The sequence below is a fragment of the Chrysemys picta genome, chromosome 5 (assembly GCF_011386835.1).
Source record: "Chrysemys picta bellii isolate R12L10 chromosome 5, ASM1138683v2, whole genome shotgun sequence".
Lineage (NCBI taxonomy): Eukaryota > Metazoa > Chordata > Testudines > Emydidae > Chrysemys > Chrysemys picta.
This window is the reverse complement of record NC_088795.1, coordinates 125,304,043-125,329,922: the sequence shown is the minus strand read 5'-3', so window position 1 is coordinate 125,329,922 and position 25,880 is coordinate 125,304,043. Positions and strand designations below refer to the sequence as shown.

The window sequence follows — 25,880 nt, the reverse complement described above, 5'->3', positions numbered from 1 at the left end:
ATGGATAGAGAGAAAATAGAGAGATCACTCCAAATTACACTGATAAAAGGCTTTCCATTGTCCCACCCTGGAGGTGGTGTGAAGCCACAGGGGTAGCTCCAGCAGAGAATCCAGATAACCAAGCCAGTTCAACAAATGCAACATGTCTAGCCAGATACTCAGGCCATTACAGAAGAGCTGAGGATCATGACCATACCCCTTTGGGATGGCTAGTGCCCATGAGAGTGATAGGAGGAACTGCAATTGTGCCCAGAGGCTGTGTGAGGAAGAGCAAGGTGTGGAGTCTTCTTGTGCACTCTCATCCGCAAGCACCCAGTGTCTAGGCACATTGTGGCCCTAAATCTTTTTCTCTATTGAGTATATTCTTAACTTTGACAGTAATTAATTCTGCTGCTGGGTAAATGGGGGTCAGAGAGGCAATGTTTCTGTAGTGATGTATTTATAACAAATGCCTGTAGATTTGGAGTTACCAACACAACTATCATAAGTACCTGTGGGTCATTCCTACAGCCTCTTACAGAGAGCGAGCAGTAGCATAACCTGACTGGCTAACTCACTGCAGTTTTGTTGTAGCTGTGTCGGTCCCAGGATCGCTCTCTAATGTCTTGGGACTGACACAGCTACAAGACTCCACCTTGTCTCTCTAACTCACTGGAGGCAGATTATTAGCCACCTCTGACTGAGTGCTAGGATCCTAATCACCAGACAAGGATGGCTAGCAATATGCTTGCAGTGATTTGCAAAGAACAGGCTATGGCATACCTACAGTCATTGAAACAAACCAATATAGTTCAGAGGATTTAAAAACATATCTAGGGTGAAGATGGGGATAGTAACATTGGGGAGGAGGGAAGAAATACTTTATTCAGTATTCACAGCAAGAGAAAAAAAGTCAGCAGAGGTGACCTTTCAACAGTATGGCCTACATTCTCAAAAATGTCTGTCTTTTCACTTTGGGTGCCTAATTTAAGATACATTGAGACAGATATGATAGGTATCACAGTTCCCATTAAAGTCAACTGGTTCTGTAGGGGCTTGGTACCCCAGCAGAACAGGCCATAGGCATCTCAAGTTGGGCCCCCAAATATTGAAGCACCCAAATATAGTGGATTCACTTGAAAATGGCTGCCAAGACATCCTCCTAAGAAGAAAACAAACATATCGAGGGAATGAGCTGCAAACCCTCAAAACAGGAAATTGATCAACATAATAACTACAACCAGTTAATCTGATCATAATCACTCCAACAACAATTACTGTTAACAGGACAATGGCATGCTTAAAAGAGAGTGAAATTAACCCTTAGGACAGGTATATTCATCCTCACCATTCAGCACTGAGATAGCAAGGATGAACATATTTGCAAAATGAAGAGTTGCTCAACATCAATAAGGATTGCAGAAGATTGTAAGACAGTCTTGTTTTATCAATTTAACCCTTAAAACGTTTTATTCTTTGGCACTGGTATACAGTGGAAATACCGGTAGTCTCTGGTCTACTTATATAAAAAAGCAAAATTTTTCTCAATTACTCGTACATGGAATTCACCTTGGCTTATTTATTTCTAGACAAATACTATGTTAAAAAAAATTAAAAGTCAGAGCATATATGTGTCAATAATTTAAAGTAAAATACATTATTAGGATATAATTATTAAAACTACTGTTATAAATCCAGGAAATCCAGAGTTAAGGTTAAACTTAAAATAAATCCACACAAGCTACGGTATAGAAATGCTCAGTTAGGGCAACTAAACTGCCTTAATTTTGTCCTATAGTGATGGCATGTAATAACCATTTTGATTGTTAATGCAAATAAACAATCATATGCATTGTTATTTATTGTTAGAGAATATTATTTTTCAGACTGAAGAAGAAACTTAGTTATAAAGAATAACATCAAAAACTATCATTATTCCTATGCATGAGATAAAGGTGAATTTGAACTATATGAAAAGTTTGAAGAGTATGTGTGACCTCACTACTGAGATCACTTGAGACTATAAAAAGGTTTGATACCTAATGCTAAATTTTTTAAAATATTGATTTCTGGCTGAGTGAAGTGAGGTCTTACACTAGTTGGCATTTCTCTGGCTGTCATATGGTGACTTAACACTGCACGAAATTATCGCGAAGTGTACCATGGCCTCACCCACTCTCTCTGCACTTTGTAAGGGAAGGTGCAGTGTATATACAATTCCTTCTAGTGGTCTCACTGTGGCAGTGAAACTCTGCACTGCACACAGCATAGACCAATTAATTTTTGTAAATATTTCCAGAAAAATACACAATCATTACATTTGTTTAAATCTGTTACTTCAATTGAACAAAGGACTACCTAGCATGATACTGTTTTTATACAGTAGATCCATAAAACTGAAAATAAGGAGCAATGAAACAGCAGATACTAACGGAAACAAAAGAGTAATTAGCAAATGAATGCTATTGCCTAGTCAAGTCAGAGACCATTTAGCTCCAGTGATCTGTTCTGCCACCAGAACAACATCAACCTGTTTTAAAAAAAAGATTGGCTAATTCAAAATCGTAAGAAATGTAAATGAAAACGAATGAAAACACTAAGAGCCCTGATCTGGAAACTACAGAAACTTGCAACTACTGAAAACAGAGGGGGGGCCTTTTGCTTCAAGTATTTTAACCACACCATTGAAAAACATATATACTATGCATCAGATTTGATTGACAATACCAAGAGCCTCATTCTGCATTGCTCTGTGTAGTGATTTAAACCTGTGCAAAGTGAGTTCAAAATTCCTTTGAACTCATTTTGCACAAGTGAAAATGACTACACAAGGCAGATGGCAGTGGACAATCACGTCCAACATCTATTGTATAGATAAATGGAAGGATTTGCTTGTATGGTATAAGCTAAAGAAGACAGACTTTTCTTTTTAACATAAAATTTGTTGCATTCATTTATTAGGCAAATGGATTATAGGCCTCGTCTACATTAGAGAAATTTGCACCAGTGTTAACTACACCTATGTAGACACATTACACAATGTGAAGTGGAGCTTCCATTGCTGCAGTTTACTCATATAACCAGATTACAGCCAAACTATACAGATGTAGTTAACACTGGTGCAAATTTCTCTAATGTAGACAAGACCTATGATCTGAATAAGTAAGTGCATGCAACATTTTTGTTATAAGAAGTATCTCTGTCTTCTTGAACTTATCTCATGGAAGTAAAATCCTTTCACCAAATCTTAGACTACTGACAGAAGAGGGGAAAAAGAAAAAAAAAAAAAGTGAGAACCTCATTGACTGTCAGGATCTTGTATATTTTAATATGTGCAGAATAAAAATGTGATTCTCTTTATTAAAGTTGCATAGACCTAGATTTATATTAATGTAACTTAGCACAGAATTTGCCCCCAAGAGTAGGTAGGCAATTTATTTGTATAACTCCAGTTACTGGTAAGTAACCCAGTTTTCCCACTTCAGTGTTTTCCTGTGGGAATCACCAGTGTGCGTCATCTCTCGAAAAATAAAATCATTTGGGAGTTTAATATTTCCATATAACATTGTACAAAACTAAAGATACAAGAAAAGAGATGAGGAAATTCTGTGTGTAAATACAGATTGGGAGCATGGCAGTTTTGTTAGAGTTGCATTCAGACTTCCATTTTAAGTCCTACTTTCTACCCAGTTGTAATAATTTTAATTGGAAGCAGTGATTTGACTGAAAACATGCTATTAAAATATGCTAGGAGAACTTGAAAATTACCAATAACCAAAAAATAAATCCTTTGAGGTGGTACTTAATCCAAATTTAACTATATTAAAATTTTACACCAGTGTCATGTTTCTTTGGCCACCTTTTTCTCAGCACAGGAAATGTTTAAGAACTCCAAATTTCATACTTGTAGACAGGGCTCTATACACTTGAGCATAAGGTAGTTTTCACAGAAAAGTCATTTAAAAATTATTAATGAATCTTCATCATTATGGACAGAACTCCTCCAGCCACTTTGAAATTAAAGCTTTAATTGTTGGGTGATTAAAACTTTAATCACCTGATGATTAAAGTTACCATTACAAAGCAATGAGTACTTAAAGTTTTAAGTGCTAACCACTTAACTGCTAAATGCATTTCAAGAGAAGATGTACCATTAAACACATCTGTAAAAACACCCACAAACTTTAAAAGCTATGGAAATACAAAGCTAAGAGTTATATAAACCAGGGGTTCTCAACCTTTTTTGGACCAGGACCCATTTGTAAACATTGATAGTCAGGTCCGACCAGTGAATAACTTAAGTAGAAAATATGGCAATGTTTTGGCCCCAACATCCTTATTACCCATTACGCAGCAGCAGCATCCCCTCCTACCTGCTGTTTTGTATACGCAGCCTTAGCCCTGTCATGAACCTTGCAATCGCTGTAACCTCTCCTTCATTTACTTCCTCTCCCATCACTTGGTGCTCTGTGCAGCCTCCCAAGGAGCATGATAGCAGCCCACAGCAGAGCGCAGACCCGGCGCCTCCACCTCTTCAACCAGCTCTCTGTGGGACGTTGCACTTGGCTGCCCAAGCTGTCCAACTTTGCCAACTTTTCAGGAAAGGCCGAACGTGATGTGCCAAGCCCCCAGCTTCGAAGCAAGCCTTGCTCAGCCCCCAAAAGAGCCCCATGATTCTGCTAGCATGTGCACAGGAAGCTCCGGCCCCATCACGAGCACCCAGTGTGCCAGGTGAAGTTTGCATGGGCACACGTAGGGCACCACGGGGCCCAACCACTTACAGAGGGCCAGGTGCACTGGCTGCAAAGGCGCCCTGCAAGGACTCTCCCCTTTACACAGCTCCTCTGTGACTCCAGCCCCTAGGGACTCTGCTTTGAAAGGCAGGAATAATCCCCCTTCCTACCCTGAAGTGCTTACCAGCTGCTCCAGGTCAGGAAGGGGCTGCTTAGGGGCAGCCTCCCTCTCAGGGCTGCTGCAGCCCAAGGCCGGGTGATGAACCCAGGGTGCTGAAAGTTGCCCAGCAGCACCTGGGGACAGTGCTGGGGCGGGGCAGGATGATCAGCAAGACTGATTTATCAGAGGGGTAGCCGTGTTAGTCTGAATCTGTAAAAAGCAACAGAGGGTCCTGTGGCACCTTTGAGACTAACAGAAGTACTGGGAGCATAAGCTTTCGTGGGTAAGAACCTCACTTCTTCAGATGCATCTGAAGAAGTGAGGTTCTTACCCACGAAAGCTTATGCTCCCAGTACTTCTGTTAGTCTCAAAGGTGCCACAAGACTGATTTAGTTAAAGTAGAATCATAGACTTTAAGGTCAGCACATCCCTCATCCCGCGCCGCTTCCCGCCGCTCCCCATTGGCCTGGAGCGGCGAACCGCAGCCAGTGGGAGCCACGATCGGCCGAACCTGAGGACGTGGCAGGTAAGCAAACCGGCCCAGCCAGCCAGGGTGCTTACCCTGGCGAACCGTGTACCAAAGGTTGCCCATCCCTGATCTAGTCTGACCTCCTGCACAACGCAGGCTACAGAATCTCACCCACCCACTCCTGTATCAAACCTGTGTCTGGAGCCATTGAAGTCCTCAAATCATGGTTTAAAGACTTAAAGATGCAGAGAATCTTCCAGCAAGTGACCCATGCCCCACGCTGCAGAGGAAGGCGAAAAACCCCCAGGGCCTCTGCCAATCTGCCCTGGAGGAAAATTCCTTCCCGACCCCAAATATGGCGATCAGCTAAACCCTTAGCATGTGGGCAAGACTCACCAGCCAGACACCCAGGAAAGAATTCTCTGTAGTAACTCAGATCCCACCCCATCTAACATCCCATCGGGCATATTTACCACTAATAGTCAAAGACCAATTAATTGCCAAAATTAGGCTATCCCATTATACCATCCCCTCCATAAATTTATCAAGCTTAGTCTTGAAGTCAGATGTGTCTTTTGCCCTCACTACTCCCCTTGGAAGGCTGTTCCAGAACTTCACTCCTCTGATGGTTAGAAACCTTTGTCTAATTTCAAGTCTAAACTTCCTGATGGCCAGTTTATATCTATTTGTTCTTGTGTCCACGTTGGTACTGAGCTTAAATAATTCCTCTCCTACCCTGGTATTTATTCCTCTCATATATGTGTAGAGAGCAATCATATCTCCCCTCAGACTTCTTTTGGTTAGGCTAAACAAGCCCAGCTCTTTCAGTCAATGCATTAATGATTCCAGTTCCATCTAGATTACATTGGAAAGACCAATTTTTGAGGAGGAGGCCTCCTACTAAACTAAATAAATAAATAGGAAGTGGGGTGTGATTCAAAAAAGGCTGAGAACCCCAATCTAGTCTGACCTTCCATATAACATAGGGCACAGAATTTCACCTAGTTATTCCTGCAGTGTGGTTCTTAAATGTTTTTTTCCCTAGACTTTAATGGGAGGTGTGTACAACCTTTTAAATAATAATATAAATTTGTGCAAAAGTTTTCCAAACTAGGATCCCTAATGTTAATTACCTACAATTCCCACTGAGTTAAATAGGAGCTGTGGGCTCTCAGCACCTTTGAAATTCATGTTGCTTTTATTTGGTGTCTAAACTGAGGCAACCACAGTTTGAAAATTTTGACCTGGGATAAACGAGTATTCTGTGCTTTGCATCATCACGTTTGATGGTTTATTACAACATTAGTTCTTGTTTTGATATAATGGACATATTTATGATCTCGTATCAAGATTAGCTTTGTCTCCAATTATATTTGTCTAGTTAGAGGTGGAATTATTTTGCTCCCCAAGGAAAAAAATGCTACCCAGATGTGCTTATGTAGTACTGTGATAGGCAATATGGAAATGTTTTAGACAGTCATATCTGAAATCTAACCTGAGTGGTTAAAATGTCTTGGATTTTTTTTAATTAGTTGTATGGAAGGCCAGAATGTTTCTAATCTTTGTATGAGTAAAAGTTAGGTAATGATGTTTTTGTGTACCATTCTCAGCAGAAACTGTGCCATGAATGGGTTCATTTACACTTTGCAGTTATTGTGACTGTTAGGCCTTGTCTACACTAGGATTTAAAAGGTGATGTTAGCCTTTAGCTAATGTGTTTTAAAAGTCTAAGGTATGCAAGTAGGGTTGCCAACTCTGACTGAAGCTATTCTGGGAGATTTCCCCCCCCCCCCAACATAACAATCATTTTTTTAAAATAACCTATTAAAATCTACCTGATTGCTGTCAATAGTCACTGGGAGATTGATGCCAATTCCAGGAGACTCCAGGCCAATCCATGCTGCCTTTAAGATGTTAAATTGATCAAGTTAAAGCACAGGGAGGGACTAGCTAACACGTAACATCCCACCTTTAAATCCTAGTCTAGACAAAGCCAAAAAGGTAGAGTTAAGGTTGTTTGGATTACGATGATGGAGACTATGCCGTCTACTTACACCCAAATCCGCCACCGTTGTAGACGGATGTCTAAATGCCTGGGAAAGGAAAGGCCTCAGGTATGAAATGGAGTGACTTTATAACCCAGGGTGAGAGGCAGCAGAGAGTTTACACCTACTGATCTACAAAAGGATTCAGAAAAGGAGGAAATATTAGGGTGGGAGCCAGAGCATCTGTCCTGGCAGGCTGAGCCGTGGGCAGGGAGAGGAACATGTAAAAGGGCGAGACTCTCTCCACCCAGCAGTGGAGAGGGAACAGTATGGGACTCAGCACAGCCGCGGCGCAGAGGCCCAGCCTGGACAGGGCCAGCCCTTCGCGCGGTTGGAGGGCGCAGGACGGGTTCAGAAGGGGGGGGGGGGCGCGTATGGGGTGCTGAGGGGAATTGTTCCGCCTTTGGCTGGCAGGGGGTGAACGCGTGTGGGGGTCTCACAGGGGCAGCTCCTCGGGTCTATTGCGCCGTGACTCATGAGGTGGGCAAGACACGACACCGCCCCGTCTGGGGAGTCCCCACACCCCGCCCTGCGGCAGCTTCCCTCCCGCCATCCTCCAGGCCCCCGCCGTTTGCAATCAAGGTCCCGTTACCGCCTGTCGCAGGGGCTAGCGAGGCAGGGCCCGGCCCGAGGCAGAGCCTGACCCCGCTCCCGGCCGCGGGGCTGCGTAGACGGGCGGTTCCGTGCGGGGGGATTTGAAACAGCCGCTCCAAGGGCCGCGCGGCGGCGGCGTCCAATCAGCGGCGGGGATTTTTCGCGCTGGTTCTGGCCGGAGGAGGGGGCGGGGCCGCCGCGCAGGATTCCCGGAGCCGCCGCCGCCGCCGCTGCTGCCGTTACTGCCGCTGCGTCTTGTCGGCTGCCGCCGTTCGCGGGCATCGAGCCACCGCCTCTCTCCTCGCCCGGCTCCTGTGTGAGAGGATGTGCCAGAGCACAGGTCAGCGAGCCGGGCCCGGCCGGTGTCCCTGGGGCGGGGGGAGGCCCCGGGCACGCTACCGCAGGCCCCGGCTGGAGGCGGGAGCGGCGGTGAGGTTACCTCGCTTGCTCGCAGGGATGCTGTGTCCTGGCCCCGCGCGCTGCCGTTGGGAGGGCGAGCGGCTGGCAGCGGGGGTGGTCCGCGGTGCTGAGGCGAGGGAGGGGGGTGGCCTCTAGCTTCTCCATCACCCAACGGCGTTATCCCCCCGGTCTCCCGATCCTCCTGCCCTCGCGGGAGTCTAGCTCTCCCCCGCTAGCCGGCTCTCCCAGCCTCCTCCTGGGCTGAGGGGGAGGCTTCCCCTACCTCCCCGGCCCCCCTCGCTCATCTCCCGCCCCCGGGTGGCTCTCGGACCCCCGCTGCATGCACCCCCGGCTTCCCCCCAGTGTCTGCCCATCCTCCCGCCGGAGGCTGCAGCAAGATTACTGGTGTTGGCTGGGCCTCTGATTCTTGGGTGTTGGAGGAGCGGAAAGGAGCAATGCCGAAGCTGGAGTCCCGGCTGTTGCTGCTTCATCCTCTTTCTAGTCCCACCCTCCCAATTTCTTCATCGCTGCTGCAGGAGGCGAGAGAAAATGTGAAGGGGTGGGATAAGGCGCCTGTCGGTGTCACCTCCCTTCCCAGGGTGAAAATCAATCAGTGCAATCTATACACACACACACAAATGGGAGAAAGATCTATTTGAGGCTTTAAAATAACTCGCTAAATGGTGGTGGTGGGTATAAATGTACCCCCCATTGCACTGACTGTGTGTGGTGTAATCATCTGAGGGCTGCTACTGCTGCCTTCCCTGTGGGTAGAACTGGGATTCCATGGCAGTAGGAGTGAGAGAGTAACTCTGGAAATGTATGGAGGGGGAAGCCATGTTTGATTTATTCCTCCACCAAAGACTGGTGTGATGATCCTTATACTTACCCCTGCTGCAGTTCATTCCGGACCTGTATGGGAGGCGAAGGCGATCCCTATTAGAGAAGAGGAAATAAAATGTTTCTGCCAAGACTTACATGCTCATTGGCTTAGTCTTTATTAAGTATAAGAGGATAGGTCTCTCGTAATTTGAATTGATGTTGGTGTGTTAAAAAGGGGCAGGGGAACTTGCATTTCCAAGGCCATAGTTATAGCTCATCCGTTGTGGGTTATAGCTCTGGGAGTGGGGGAGGGAATTCACCACACTTCTTGAGCGTATTTATACTTGGTTCTTTCAAAATAAGTCTGCTAAAAGGAGGGGCAAATACTATCAAAAGTATAGGAGCAGTAAATAGATATTGTATTAAAACAGATTTCAGGAAAAAAGGGCCCCTTGCTAACAGACCAGTTAGACAAACATGAGGCAGGTATAAGTCGCTGCCTGTTTCTTGAATATTTTCCTATTGCTTTTTGCATTAAAATTGGTTTATAATTATTCTTGTATTTAATATTGAATGCTGTCTATGCTGAATAAACATATGAAAGGGAGATTCAAACCTAAGACAGCAGCTCCATAGTGTAAGTTACCTATGAAGTGTTTGTGTGGATTTTGCAAGATCAACTTGCTGGTAATTCATGTCTCATTGTTGTGCTTAGTAAAGGTCTTTTAAATGTGGGAAATACTATTAAATCTGATCAAAGAAATTTGCTCTTCTGCAGTATCTAAATACTATTGTAGTGGAATCTTTATAAACTAATTGTTGAAATTATTATTTATTGTGGTAGTGCCTCGGAAACAGAACAAATGTACCTGAATACACTCTTCAGTACCGCTTAATGAAATTATTTGACCTGTTGGATGTGCTTGATGAATAAAACTGCTATGGAGCAGTGCTAGTCAGTGCTCAAATACGCATTAAAAACTAAAATGTGACTTGTGTTGGATTTATGTTCCAGTTTAGAGCCATAAGGAGTGTTGATGAAATTTTTTAGGTGATATTAATTTATAATTAAATAGTCTTCACCACTTGGGTAGAAATAAGTTATTTCTTGTTAAGAATATGGGAATAAACATTCACTGCCACCGTTACATTCTCTTAGAAATATGCAAATATTGACAGGCTAATAAAACATAAATTACCTTAATTAATTAAAGGGAAATGTCAAAAAGGAATAAGTACCTTTACATTATTTCAGGTAATTGGGGTGTAGGGGAAGTACTAATGCTGCCAGTTCAAAGTAGTTTTTAGAGTTGAAATTAATCAAATTAAAAATCTAATTATATTTAAACTACTCTCAAATAACTAAGAATCCAACAGGAATGATGTTACAGAAAATGAAAAATGATAGTATTTAATATCTTTACATGAATGTAAACTCTTTCTTTTGGTATCATTTCAACTATCAGAATATTACCTTAAAATTGTGTTAGGCCTATGAGACACTAGCTTCTAAGACATGGGTTTAATTATTTTAGGCTGGGAATTTAAAAAGGGCTATGATGTATCTTGTTTAAAAAGGCTTACTGAGTTCTAAAATTATGCATTCAACAAAACAGTGCAGGCCTGGAAAGAGAGAGCTGTTACTATGTCCCATTGTTTGTGGCTCATTCACTTCTCGCTTTTGCTTTGAATGTATTGTATTTCTTTCATGCCACTAGTATTAATATGTATCTAAATCTAGGCCTCAGTCCTGCAATCTGATGTGTGTGGACCCTTGTGCTCAATAGGAGCCCATTTACTTCATTGGTGCTCCATAGAGGCAAAAGGCTCCACCTGCCTCAGTTAGATTGCTGGAGAAGATGTGTATGCTGTAAATATTATAGCAGTCCTGCCATCTCCAGTCATTTCTTCTTTCTGATGCTTGCATAATTGCACAACAGAATTTTAAATTTAAAGTATAAATATTAAAGACTTGCAAACTTATGCAAATTGCAGGCATTTCCTCCACAGAACTCTGTAAAGCATCTGACTACTTATAGGAAAAAAACTCAAATCCCCAGAAGAGCTGAGCACTGCACTGTAGAACTCTTCTTAGCTGGTGCCAATGTAAGCAATATGCATATCCTGATATTCAAGAAGTCTAATGGAATAAATTTGGTATTCAGTAGAAAATTTGACTGTTTGCATATTTGTCTAAGTTTTTGTGCCACGCTCATCACTACTATCCTGTGCCTATTTAAATCTTTTTAACTTCATTATATTTTTGTAAGGAATAACAAGCACAAAATACAAATGAGTTGTCTGTGTGGCTTGGTGTATGTTCACCTGTGTAAGAGATCTGAATGTATAGCTTTGGTGTCTTTTACCTTTTGACCAATGAAGAATGGAAATATTGAGGCAGAATAAAGTGGATAAGCACATCTACTTTTCTAACAAACATCTTATTTTCTAGTCAGTGGAGTGGCTTTGAAAAAAGCTTGACATCTCTGCTGTATAGTTGGCGAAGAGAAGTTGAAATATGGCACCCAAGGATGAATGGCCAAATAGGGTGGAGAACCAAATTAAAAAATGTACATATCTAGCAAATTGTGAATGGGTGGGTTTCATTTTATAGTTAAAGTAGAAAATGAATAGTTGGGAGGCCTTTGTGATTGACAACAGAAAGAAAACAGAAGAAAAGTGTATTGAAATGTAAGAAACATCCCTTCAATCCATAGAGATATTGTCAACTTCAAAATCATACTTTTCACTTTTTTTAACCTACAGTTATTACAAGTAGCACCTAAGATAAAGTATAATTATACAAAATCAATTATTTTCTTTCAGATTACTATGTGCATTTGACAAAAATCAAGAAAATAATAGATAAAAATGGGAAAATGTGATAGTAAAAATTTGAAACTACTTTTAACTTTTTGTTTGGTATCAACATTTCAAGTTGATAGTGACTCTTTTAAAATGAGCATATTGACTTTAGGGAAACTTAACTTTTTTTTTTTTTTTTTTTAAAGGGGGTGCTGTAATATATATGAAATTTTAAGATAGGATAGGGGGCATGCAATTGCAAACTGAATGCTGGGTTTTGTATCATGTGTACCTATTCTATACCCTGCATTCTCATAACTAAAAGGACAGCCAGGCAAAGTACTGAGATATCCAAGAATTCTGGAGTACAGATGTCTTGCAAATCTCAATACCCTGTGCCTGTTGATGATAAATGAATGTGTACTATCAATGTGCATCAGTGTGCTCACCATCAAATATCTTACTTGATAACATTTTAAATTTCAATGTTAGGCTTAAGAAATGAGTGTTTCTATAGTGTATATAAAAAGCTACCTCTTACTATGAAGGGAAAAATATAATAAGAGTATCCAATAAAAGAATAAATATTTTAAATATGCTTTCTCTTTGCCATAAACAAATGCCTGTTAACTGTATTGCACCAAAAGTAAGTCTTCTGTAGTTGTGTTTTTTAGTGATTAAAAATAACAAAGTTGTATGGGAGTTGTTTAGACAGACCAGTGCTGTAATGGGTCATAACATTGGACGTAGATATTTTAAAGCATCTGTCTGAATATTTCGTAGCAGTGTATTCTGTGCATACTTTAACTGGCTAAAGATCTGGAAATGTAAAATGTTAGCTTATACGTATTTCAAAGCTGTATAATGTTGGGCAGAATTCCTTAGCCTTGGGGCACAGTTGACATATAAGCACTGGTATTTGACAGAATTTGAAACTAAGCAATAAACTATATAGGTGGTTTAAAGAATGTAAAGTTATAAGGATTCCCCAACAGATGGTTGTCTTGTTTCTATTGTTTTTTTGCCCCCTACACTGCAACGACCCTTCTTTAACTTAACATAAGATGATGTTTAGTACTAAAAATCAATTCAACTTCCACTTCTATAGCACAGATGTAGCTATTTGGTGTAATTCCTTCCATTGCGAACATTGGAGGGGAGGGAGGAAAGCGAAAAAGTATATGCATAAGGGAGGTGCAAAGTATCAGATGGTGGTCATATTAAAGATACCTAGAGAGAAAGCAAAAGGGCTAATTGCCCCCATAACTGATTCTTTTATTTTTATTTTATTTTATTTTAAAACTGCATGCTCTCTCATGGTGCCTACTTAAGAAATGGCGACTAACTGAAAAATACGGAAGTCTTTTCTTAAGTCTAACTAGGGGGCCACCTAGGGATCTGGGGCAAAATTGGTACTTGGTCCTGCTAGTGAAGGCAGGGGGCTGGACTCGATGACCTTTCAAGGTCCCTTCCAGTTCTAGGAGATAGGATATCTCCAATAATTTTTTAATTTAAACTTCTTCATAAAGAACTCTTAATCAGGTTAAAAGGGCCTTACATAATGGCCTTAGAATCTATAACCTGCTTCATGTGTCTGTAGAAGCTACCTTCTGTTTTTTCTGCTGAGTTAGGTCTTTAAAGTAGCCTAAACTTTGATGCTTCTGTCATCTCAACAGAGAAATTGGCCTTTCTCTGTGAAACTTGCTTCAGTCTGTACCCCCATCAAGCTTTCTTGTGGCAAGCTTATGTTAAATGTTTACATCTCCAGTCAATACTAAAAAACACACACAACAAATTACAAACTTACACTTGAAAACAATAAATGATTGTTAGTTTTATTCAACATTCGAAGTACTGAGATCAAGATTCCATTTTTCTTTTGCAACAATTGATTATATCACAAACAGAAAAATGAGCATTATCCTTTTGTCTTAGTCCTGTCTGTGTTTTATAATGAATCTGCATTCAAGGAATAGAAGATGAGGTAAAGTGAGATCTTCTAAAAAATATTTGAAATCAATTTGAAATATTATGGAAAAACTGATGTGATAGAAGAAAAAAGGAATAAAAGAAAATCTTAATCATTTTAAGAGCCATGGTAAACAAAGCAGTGCATGCACATAGTCTCCTGTCATAGTGTACAGACCTTGAATGATTTACTGCCGGGTTTGTGATAAATAGTGAACAAGTGTTCTTTAAAACGTTATTTTAGTGTGGATTAGTTTGAGGAGCAAAAGTTTGAGATCGTGAAACTTGCCACCTTGATGGTATACTATTGAAGCAGGGGATCCGTCCACACTGGCATTCAGAAAAGGCTAAATCAGAGTGTTATCTCTATAGAAATGAATGCCCAGGTTATAGTCTCATAGACTCATAGACTTTAAGGTCAGAAGGGACCATTATGATCATCTGGTCGGACCCCCTGCATGCTGCAGGCCATAAAACCGTCCCTACCCCTTCCCTGGACTCTGCTGCTGAAGTCCCCAATCCTGTTATTAGTGACTTCAATCGGCAGAGACCCTCCTGCTAGAGATCCCTGCCCCATGCTGCGGAGGAAGGCGAAAAACCTCCAGAGGCTCAGCCAATCTGCCCTTGTCTCCTGTCATGATGGAGACAAGAGGAAGAACATAAATCCTCAAGAGATCAAAGCCAGTATGGGCCTTGAGGAACGGTACAGAATATAAGGTTAGAATATGGATCACTTCACTTTAAGTTCAAAACTGGTAGCACCACAAACTTTGAATCAAATAATTTAGAAAAATTACTGCTCTAATTGAAGATTTCCTATGAGAAATATGGATTGCCAAAAAGCTGTGTTTTGATAGCTTTTATGAGTGAACTGAAAACACAGATTTGTTTATTCAACAGGCAAAATACTGCTGAACAAAAAACTGAGCATAATCAGTATAGTATTTGGGTTTTATAAGGGCATAATATAAAATCCCTGTGTAAACTTCTAGATACTTCATTGTCAAAAGTTGTCAGGCATCACATATCTTAATCTTACTGGGGTAGGATCTTGAAGCAAGTTCTGAAGAAAACGTTCTCAGTACTTGTTCAATGGAAATCAGTTTTACTTTCTAAATTAACCTTTTTGCTGATGATGTAACCCATACTGAAGACATACTATCTTAATAATGTTTGGCAAATCTGTAAATACATTAGGAACAAGAGAGACATACAAAGTGTAGATCCACTACTTAGTGGTGAAGGAGAGCTGCTAATGGACAGCACCAAGAAGGATGAGATGTTCAGTGCATGTTGTGCTTCATTTGCTGCTAAAAAGGTTAACTGTGTTAAGTATCTGGTCACAATTAATGTTAAAAACGAAGGGGAAGGAACACATTCCAGAATAGGGGAAGAAGGGGTTAAAGAATATTTTGATAAATTTAGATGTATTCAAGTCAGCAGGGCCTGACAAAATTCACTCTTGGGTACTTACAGAACTAGCTGAAGCAATCTCAGAACCATTAGTAATTATCTTTGAGAACTTATGGAGGACAGGAGAGGTCCTGAAGGACTGGAAAAGGGCAAACATAGTACCTACTATTTATTTAGGAAGTTTTGACCAGTTTACAGAACCGTGTCATATAAATACAGCTCTACCCCGATATAGCGTGACCCGATATAACACGATTTCAGATATAGCGAGGTAAAGCAGCGTTGCAGGGGAGCGGCGCTGCGCACTCCAGCGGATCAAAGCAAGTTCGATATAACGCGGTTTCACCTATAACACGGTAAGATTTTTTGGCTCCTGAGGACAGCGTTATATCGGGGTAGAGGTGTACCAGAAACAAAACAATCATTACAACAGTTAGCTTTTATTTGAAGAGACATTATAAAGGAATATAGTCAGTACTTTCTATTTACCAGAGTGTTACCATATTACAAAGTGATCATCATTACAACACCGATGTTGTTCCTGGTGGCCTTATTAAATTGAGTGAAATCTCTATACACACATTTAACAGACCAGGCATATCTGTAAAATGTTAATATTTAAAAACCTAATTGGACAGATATGCTGGGTTTTTTGCAAGTGAATGTACTTTGCCTGAGTATTGAATAAAAGGTAACCATGTATTTATCTGTCCTCTGCCTATTGTGCTAAGTTCATAACTAGAGTGTTAACTTTTCCATTACAACTTCCTGTATTTTTTTTTTTTAACCATTCCTTTATGGTTGGGCTGTTTTTCTTTTCCCAGTGAGAGGCTCTCAGTAGTCGAACAATTCATAGTATCTATCTTGAAAAACAGGAACAAAGAGAACCCAGGGATTTATAGACCAGTCACCCTAACTTGGGTTCCTGAAAAGGTACTGGAAGAAATGATCGAACAATTAATTTGTAAATTCCTAGAGAATAATAGGCTGAAAAGTAATAGCCAGCATGGATTTGCCAAGAACAAATCATGCTAAATCAACCTAATTTCCTTTGCTGATAGGCTTACAGGCCTAGTAGATGTGGGGAATGGAGAGGGGAGAAGCAGTAGATGTGATGGATCATGATTTTGGTTAGGCTTTTGACACAGTCCTTCATGACATTCTCATAAGCAAACTAGGGAAATGTGGACTGTAGATGAAATTACTATAAGGTGGCTGTACAACTGCTTGAAAAACCATACTCAGAATAGTTATCAATAGTTTGCTGTCAACTGGAGGCCATATCTAGTGGGGTACTGCAGGGGTCTGTTCTGTCTGGTACAACTGTATTTAGTATTTTCATTAATGACTTGGAGTATGGAATGAAGAGTCCACTTATAAAATTGTGGATGACACCAAGCTGGGAGGGGTTGCTTGCACTTGCACATTCAAAATGATCTTGATAAATTGAAGAATTGATCTGAAATCAACAAGATGAAATTCAGTAAAGAAAAGTTCGAAGTATTACACTTGAGAAGAAAAAAGATCAAATGCACAACTACAAAATGGGGACTATCTGGCTAGGCAGCAGTATTTCAGAAAGAGATGTGGGGCTTATAGTGAATCACATATTGAACATGAGCTAACAACGTGATGCAGTTGTGAAAAAAGGTATTGTCATTTTGGGGTGACAGGCATGTCATATGACATGGAAGGTAACTGTTCTGCTCTTCTTGGCACTAGTGAGCTCTCAGCTGGAGTTCTGTCCCATTCTGGCCACCACACTTGAAGAAAGATATGTTAAGGGGTATTACAAAGAGATAGTGATCAATTGTTCTCCATATCCGTTTGAATGTAGGACACAAAAAGTTATTGGCTTAATCTGCAACAAGGGAGATTTAGGTTTGATATTAGGAAATCTTTCTAACTATGAGGGTAGTTAAGTAGTGGAACAGGTTACCCAGGTAGGTGGTGGAATCTCCATCACTGGAGGTTTTTAAGAATAGGTTGAACAAACACCTGTCATGGTGGTCTCAGTGTACTTTGTCCTGGACTATTACACACCACTTTTCTTATTGGTTAGTAATGGGAAGTAAGTATGTTTGTGAATTTGAGATACTTGTGTAAAAACCTACTCTGTTCCTGTTAATAAGTATTAGAGAGCCCCAATCAACAGCCTGATTGAAGTTAAGGAATCATAAAAGAATAAGGGGATAATCAGTGAAATTATAAGAGCAGATTTAAAATGGATAAAAGGAAATGCATACACAACGTGTATTTGCCATTGGAACTCCCTGGTACAGGATGTTACTGATGGAAAAAGCTTAGATTCCAAGAACTAAGCAAATAAAAATTTCATCAGCAGTTGCATAACAAGACTTATTCTTAGCATAAACTCTTATGAGGAATACATTACCATATACCTGCTGGTATAATATGGAGAGTTGGCTGATGGCATTATGGAAGCTTTCACTTTCCTCTTACTCTTTTTTATGGGTATGTCATCAGAGATGGGATTCCTTAATAGATTGACTTTTCAGATCTATTTCTAGCATGGTAGTTGCCACTACCTTGATTTTCCCTGCAATGAGTCTTTCAGAATGGGTTGGTCAGATCAATGGAGGTCATCTTGATAGCCACCCACAGTTAAGTGGCTGTTGAGGATTGTTATCTGTGCCTGTCTCACCAAAACACTAGCTATGCTGGTAAAACCCTCTAGTATGGGTCACAGCTGTAGCAATATAACTGTGCTTATCCCAGTGTAGTTTCTGCCAGATACTAGTAGAAGCACAATTATACTGATATAGCTGTGTGCCCGCACTAGAGAGTTTTACCGGTATTACTATATTGGCAAAATCCTCCTTGTGTAGAAAAGCCTTTAAACAGCAGTACTGCCTTTGGTATCTTTTTGCACTTTTCACAGTGGCTTATGCTAGGGTGCTTCTGGCAGCATCTGAGGTTTGATTGAGTGGTTGAAAAATCCAATGCAATGGAAGTTTAGGGGGTGGCATTCTAAGGGGTAGGGAGTACCGTATCTTCGTTTATAAGCCAAATTTTTTAGTAAAAAAGGGCAGCACCAGAGAAGGGGGTCGGCTTATGAACGGGTATAGAGAGGGAGAGGTGGGACACAGCCCCTCCCCCCAACAGAGGGAGCAAGGAGAGCCAGCAGAGCCAGAAGGGAAGAGGCGGGGCCAGAGTCTCTCCGCTTCTGGCCACGTTGCTCTCCCCCCAGCCTCCGAAGCAGCTGCAGCTGTGCCGCTACGCCCCGCCCCCCAGAGCAGGCTGTGGCTGCGCCTGGCCCAGGCTGTTGGAACATGCTGCAGCTGCGCCACCTGGTCTGGCCTGCTGGAGCAGCTCCTGCTAGGCCAGAGACATCCTCCCCTGGCCCTCCCCAGATAAGGTGGGATGGGGAGAATGTGGGGGTCCTGGGCTAGGGGTGGGTTCATGTGGGGGGTGGTCACAGGGGTTACTCCCCGACTCCCAGCTTCTCTCCCTCCCCTCCCCTCCCCCAAATTTCCCCACCAGTTGCTGTCCCGGCCCATCAGGATAAGCATCGGGCGCACTGGGACATTTTGTTTACTTAGGTTTACCTCCATGCCTGCGGACGCTTGAGGTAAAAAAACCATCTTGGCCCACCAGCGGCTTATCCTGATGGCCTGCGAGCCAAAGTTTGCTGACCCTTGAATTATAGGGTCGGCTTATGAACGGGTTATAAAACTTTTCCATATTGAGGGGGGTGGGGTTCGCTTATAAACGAACCAGCTTATTATCGAGTATATAAGGTAAATTTCCTTGGCCTCTATTCATCAGCTTACTGAAGGCACTGCAATAGAATGTGTATTCTGTTCACATGAATATATATATTATAGATGTCATTTTTTGTTCATAGTGACTGGCCCTTTACTTTGGGGAGAACATCTTGGGGATATCTTAGGACTGTTAGCCCATTTCTGCAGCTAATGGTGTCTACAGACTCACTATATACTCAAGATACAATGTGTACACAGTTTTGTGTTCCTTTGCAATTTATGTGCATATCTTATTTTGGGTCCTTCTCCTCCTCCCCAGCCTTTTGCATTTTAGAAATTCCCATGATAATCTCACAAAAGCTTCACATCAATCTGTCTGCTCCCCTCCTCTTCCCTCCCCAAATACACAGGCAAGTGATAGCAGGAGCAAGGAAGAAACTGGTAAATTTAGTCTATTTCATTTTGATGTAGAAATATGCAGGAGCAGCAGAAGCAATGTCCTGATTCTGATGGAGGGGAGAGAATTGGGATGGTGAAAAGGAAAAGAGGCTAGAAGGAGGAAGGGGCGGGGCATAAGGCGTGAGAAGAGTTAGGAGAGAGACATGGATTAGGAGAAGGCGCTGCATCAATAGGATACTTAATTTGAGATTAAACTTGTATGTCATCCAAGGACTGGTAGAGGTTTAGGAATACAACAGACACAACACTCAGAGCCCTTGTGGGAGAGTCACCTCATTGAATTCACTAGTGAATTCTAGACAACTGGAAGAGTGTCATTAGTGGGGTAAATTATCCAACCCTCCTTTGCTAGAGGAAGGGCCGCTGTCATGTGATGCTATTGTGACTGCCCAGGAAATAAGGGAAGCTTCAAGTACAGTCTTGAAAAATGTAGCAGACAGTTATTTTGGGAGGTGATGGTGGGGAGAGAGAGAGAGGAGACAACCTCATATTCGGGTATAGCACCTGATAACCACTAAGAAATCCAGTGTAGTTGCTCCCTTGTAGCTTTGGGTGGACAGGAATTAGGGAAGAAAATGGCATGCTGGTGTTGCCACCAGAGTGCGATACTTGGATCCTGCTGTAGATGTCCACATCTTCAGTGTATGTCTTGTTTGGTGAGTGTGCGGTCAATTTGAAGTTCCTTTGCTGGGCTGAAAGAGTAGTTATCCTCACTCTCTCCTTGCTCCATGGGTGTGATTGGGAGGCTCAGCTATTTCCCTATGGGTATTTAGAGTGGAGATGGTGCTCCTCTTTCCTTAGATTGTTTTGTGGTCCTCTTCCTGGATTGTGCTCATACCACTGTTGCTGTCCAAAGTCTTTCCTTCCTCTCCAATCTGGAGAATCTGATCAGTTTGAGTCAAATTTCCTGTTGTTTTGAGCAGTGGGAATGACACTTAGAAGACTTTCTTAAGCAAAGTGAGAAAGGACTCCTTTTCCTCATGATTTTGCAGAGATTATATTTAATCTTTCCTATCATACACACTTCCAATTCCACCCCCAGCAGTGGTTCAGTTGTTGCAATTGGTCAGAAAAATGTTTGGCAAAGTGACATTGATCAGATTTGTGTAATTGTCTTTGCTGCCCCAGAAAAGCAATATTAGTACTTGCTGAAGAAACCCCGCTTCCCATCAGTGCTTATTGATTCTGGGAGTTAGTGTGGGGAAATTAATTTTCCAGTTTCTCCTTGCTTTTCATTGTGGGAATAGGTCATGAGTCTCCTGAGTTAGGAGGAAATCTGAGCGCTCGTCCCCTTCTCTCTCTAGAAGTATCTTCTTTTTATAGCTTCCTTACTTAGGCATAGCTGTTGTTAGGCTACTGAGACATGTAGCCTAACAGGCCACAGCTGTCAGTTCCTTCTCTCCAAACTAGGCAGCTCTGGCAAATACCGTACTTAAAAGGCTGTTTTTCTTCAGTTACATAGAGAAGGGATTCAGCCCCTTTTTTGTTCAGGCAGGCATAAGCCACATGTAAACATTATTTCTCTTAAATGAAAACATGCTTTCATATTAGGGCTTTAAATTCTGCTCCTTCTTTAAAAACAAAAAATTGGGGCCAGACCTATATTGCTAGAACTACTTTCAATATTGCTTAGAACATCTTAGCACTTTTGATGAATAGCTACTGTATATGTGCATATATTGGCCATTCAAATCTTCTTTTAAAAAAGTACTAAGATTTAATCTTTCTATGTAAATGCAACTTATAAAGAGAGTTTGGTAAACTTCAGTGTCTTATGCATTCATAAGTTTCAGTTATTCCAGTTTTTATTAGTTTTTTTAATATAACCAGGCATTACATCTCAGATACATTAGTGTTGTATGATTCTGGTTAAGGATGTACTTTAAAATTCTTGCATTTAGGTGCCTATAACTTTCTTGGGACTTAACCCTTTGGACTAAAGTTTCCCATGTTTGTTCTCAGACAAATGGCACATTTATTTTTTTGGTAAAAAATTGTTTTGACTGTCTTATTTATCAGTGTGTGTCATGCTCTTAAAGTTTTTAATGCATTGATTTGCACTTGGATAACTCATTATATTTAAAACATCAATCTTGCATATATTTAGTATTCAATGGGTCAGATGCTTTTGTTGTGATAGGATAAATTTGGGTTAGAAAGAAATTGGCCCAGTCTGGTATTTTTCTTGTGCAAAGTAATTTCTATTGAAGTTAGCAGTAATTTTACATTCCTAACAATTGGGGAATGAGGTCCTGTGTTAAAAATGTCCTGAGCTGCACACTAGTGCTGTACTGCAAGACACAAACGGAAATCTAAATGTTTCTTTGGCATCATGATTTTATATACAAGAGAATCTGAATGAACAAGTGTCCAGGATATTCAAATGTATTATTTTTTAGAAGAAGGTCTTATCCCATCCCTAATCCTTTTATTTATACGTGAATCATGTATGAATTCATTTAATTTTGATCTGAGAACAAGCACAAATTTTGGATGATCTCAAGATGGACGAAAGAGGAAGAGAGAGAGATCTCTTAGGATTACAAAACTAGCTTTATCATGTCTTTTCCCTCTAAAAAGACTTCCTACAGAAACTCTTCCATCTATTGGCTTTTTTCAACATCAGTTGAAAGCCTGATTTGTAGATGTTAAAGGTGGTGTTTGTGGATAAATGTTTTTAAAAGTTTATACTCATCGATATGTTGGAGGGCAGGCAATTTTTGTGCTGTTCATCTTAGATGTTTTCCTGAAGCTATAGAGGAAGTTCAAGTTACGTTTTCTTCTGATAACTTTCTTCCATTTCCTTGGCTTGGCAGAAAAACAGTCCCACTTGGCTAGCTCATAATTTCTATGACACAGAAAAAGCATCTCTGAGATTGCTGCCAAGGTGGTAGAAAGAAATAATAAATAATACCATATAAATGCTCTTAACAATCTGGACAGTAAAACATAGGAATGTGTTTTTGACATGCAGAATAAACACATTTGGCACTTGACTTGCTGTCATATAATAGATGCTCAGCTAGTTAATAAAACTGTTAAAATGTACACAAAATAACTTATTCCATGTATGTAGAAGCATTCCATTAATTATAAACAGTAAATAAAAACCCTTGCAAGAAAATGCATTTGTCCCATTAAAATATCCAGAGACCTGCTTCTCTGTCCAAATCCCCCTTAAAACAAACAAAAACACAAAAAATCTCACTTCATTCAAAGAAAATGGTGTGTTCAGATACCTTAAATGGGTTCCTGTGAAACTAAGTATCCATTGTTTTCATACAGCAAACTACTAGGCCCCAGACTTTCCCCTCTTTCCTCCTTGCTGATGTAGATGGCGCTTGGTGGGTCATTGGTCAGTATCATATTAAGGCATTAACTTGAGCTCATTAGCTATTACTGATTTTTTTTTTTTTAAGCTCTCTAGTCTTCCTCTTTTACTCCATGCAGAGCACTCCAAGTTAGAGGTTGGGCTTGTAGCTGCGCTTATACAACATGGTTTTCCAAGAGGAGCAGAGTGATGGTAACCCTAACCACTGTATCATAATATATTTCTGTAACATTGCTCAATCAGGTATCTCTTTCTGACCATCTCATTTCATTCAGTATTGTTACACTCTCATTCATAACCTCTAAGATCACAGCATTCCTGATGTATCTGCTACTGTTGACTCTCTCCTGTCCCTCCTTTTCTTCCTCCAAAATGGATTCTGTGGTCACCTTCCTCAACTCTTCTCAATTAATTGCTCTTCTCTCCTATTGTTCCACTTAACTCCATCCCTGGCTAACACCTTAGATCTTGCTTCATCTATTCCTTAGCTGCTGAAAACCTCTGAATGGAAACCGAACACTAAGTAGATGATGAATATGCAATGAATAAAGGCTTTCCTTAATTTTCTGCCATTTTTCTAACTAGTCTTTCCCTCCCCTCCTTCAAGTCCAGTGTTCACACCCTTTGCCTCCTGTATTCTACCTTTTGACTTCCTCCTTCTTACCTTTTATTCATATGTGCTAACTTTCTCAAGGCTTGTCTGCTTGGTGGGATAATGCACACTGCAAGGAAGGGAGGGGAGATTTCTAAAATGCACTAATGTGTTGTGCATTAATTGATCTGCATAGATCCTGTTGGTGTACATTAAAAGCTCCCTAGTGCATTTTAGCGTGGTGACAGCATTATGTTACACACTTGGGAACTTCTAGTGTGGATCAATTAATGTTCAACATGTTAGTGCGCTTTAAAACAGCGGTTCTCAACCGGGGTTCTGCAGCCAAGAGCCTGAGCCCTAGTGCCCCCTGCTGCAGGGCTGAAACCCCAAACCCCAGCACACACACCCTCCCCCCCACAGTACCAGAGCAGGGCAGTCCTGGGGGCAGCTCCACACCACCCCCTTCCACCTCTCCCCGCCTCCTAGACCCCACCCCTGACTAGGTGGGAGTTGGGAAGCCTAAGTTGGGCAGTGTCACAGAGCAGGCAGCCATGGCATTCCCCTGTCTGCTGCTGGTGCCCAGAATTGTGGCTGCTCCTCAGGTCATGCAGATGGTAAGAAACGCCCAGGCAGGGGGACCCTGCTTTATGGCCGATAGAGCCCTTGAAGAGCAGTGACCACAGGGGAGCCCTCCTGGCACACAGCCCCTAGCTACCCCCTCCCTGTACCCTGAGCAGTTTTCAAACTTTTTGAGCTGAACCCCCACCACACACAACCCAGACAGGCTGGGTGGCCTGCTGAGGTGAATCGGGGTGGAGGTGGTGCTTTCTTCCTTGACCTTGCTTTGTGGAGCTGGCCCAAGCGCTGCTGGCTCCTGCCCCCCCAAAATAGAATTCAAACTATGCCTGTGTCCGAGGGCCTGGCCCAGAGCTCCGAGCTGTCTCTCCTCCCCCGCTGGGCCATGGAGTTTTTATAGCATGTTGAGGAGGGGCTCAGAAAGAAAAAGGTTGAACCCCTGCTTTAGAAATCACCCCGTGTAATGTATATTACCCTACTGTACAGGTATACCTTTAATGATTTAATCAAAAAGATAGATATCTGTTCACTTTCCTTCCCTGCTCCCCAGCTGACACCCCTAGGAAGGGTGACTGTCTTATGGATAGTCACAGTCTCCATTTCCAATCCTGCTATCTTCCCCCTTGACCTTATCCACTTTTAGGTAGTTGCCTTCCTTCTACCTGCCCTTAATTTCTCTGTCACCTCAAACCTCTTCATGGTCTCTGGCTCCTTTAACTTCACAAATGTGCTCTGATTTCCCATATCCTAAAAAACCCCAACAACCTGTCTTTGAACCCTATGTGTGTCTCAAACTACACTAGTGTCTGTGCTGTCTCCTTTCCATTTGCCTTTGAACTGGTTACAGTGACTTCCTTTTGTCTAATTCACTCCTTGATCCAATATACACTTTTTATATAAATAATTAAATATTGAGAGAGACTGACTCTGTATTACTCTGGTTAGGGCACTCATGAGATGTGGTTGGCCCACATTCAAGTTCTTGTATTGTCTTCTGTGTCCCAGGTGGATGCACGAATCACTAGGATGGGTGCATGCTGTCTAGGGTTTGAGCAGAAATTCCATCGTGGACCTAAAATGCTGTCCTGATGAGTTTTGTTGAAACTACTGCTTTACTGCTAAAAGCTTTGGTTTCAGAGAATTTGGATTTTCTAATGAAAAATTGTTTCATTGAAAATTCCCAAATAGCTGTACTTTTCAACCCTTTCTTCCAGTTCTTGCAATATTTAAATTTAAGTGATGTGATGTTCAGAGATCTACAGTTTTCCCTCTGCTAATGTGCATAGGCTTAATAGAAAGACCGCATAGTTTACAGGGGAGTCTCATCTTACACGGGGGTTAGGTTCTAAAGTCAGCGCGTAAGGCAAAAATTGCATATAGTCAAAATTACCCTTGAAAATCCCTTAAATCGCCCTTAAAGTACAGTATACTGTACATGGTTTTGTGTATACAACCCTGTACAGTAATATGTATAATGTATACAGTAATATACAGCATATGCAAAATATAACTTTACAGTATTTTTAATTACATATGAGAGAGAGAGAGAAGAATGAAAGAATAAAAAAGGAAAACAGTAAATCTAACCACTCACCATTCATCCTGGATATTCTTGCTAGTCTACGACGATGATAATGGTGATGCGACGACGATGAATGATGATGATGATTAGTACAGTGTCCGTATGATGAACAATGAGACGATGAAGGTGGGTGCTGTACACATTCTGATGATTAGTCTTCCTCTTCCCCTGACAACACTATTGGGGGGGTCGTCAGGGCTTGACGTCGTTCCAGGAGATGGA

At 41.4% G+C, this 25,880-nt stretch overlaps 1 protein-coding gene and 2 long non-coding RNA genes across 7 annotated transcripts in view; 1 reads left to right on the top strand and 2 right to left on the bottom strand.

Annotated features, from left to right (window-relative positions):
- Window positions 1-25,880, top strand: part of NSD2 (nuclear receptor binding SET domain protein 2) — a 179,965-nt gene that overhangs the window by 21,703 nt on the left and 132,382 nt on the right. For 2 of the 5 annotated variants that reach the window (XM_065597129.1, XM_065597131.1), the window contains exon 1: window positions 8,177-8,320. The exons of 1 other annotated variant lie outside the window; for it this stretch is intronic. The gene's annotated coding sequence lies outside the window, so the exon portion shown is untranslated. Of the gene's footprint in view, window positions 1-8,176; window positions 8,321-25,880 lie in introns of those variants that run through there. 2 more of the 5 variants (XM_042855543.2, XM_065597132.1) reach the window with 2 other exon arrangements.
- On the bottom strand, window positions 1,005-8,107 carry LOC135983796 (uncharacterized). Its single transcript, XR_010601609.1, has 3 exons — window positions 7,979-8,107; window positions 7,177-7,245; window positions 1,005-1,141 (listed from the first exon to the last, which is right to left on the bottom strand). It is a non-coding gene; the product is annotated as an uncharacterized LOC135983796 (long non-coding RNA).
- On the bottom strand, window positions 8,150-8,560 carry LOC122174202 (uncharacterized). The gene is made up of 2 exons (XR_006175714.2): window positions 8,420-8,560; window positions 8,150-8,292 (listed from the first exon to the last, which is right to left on the bottom strand). It is a non-coding gene; the product is annotated as an uncharacterized LOC122174202 (long non-coding RNA).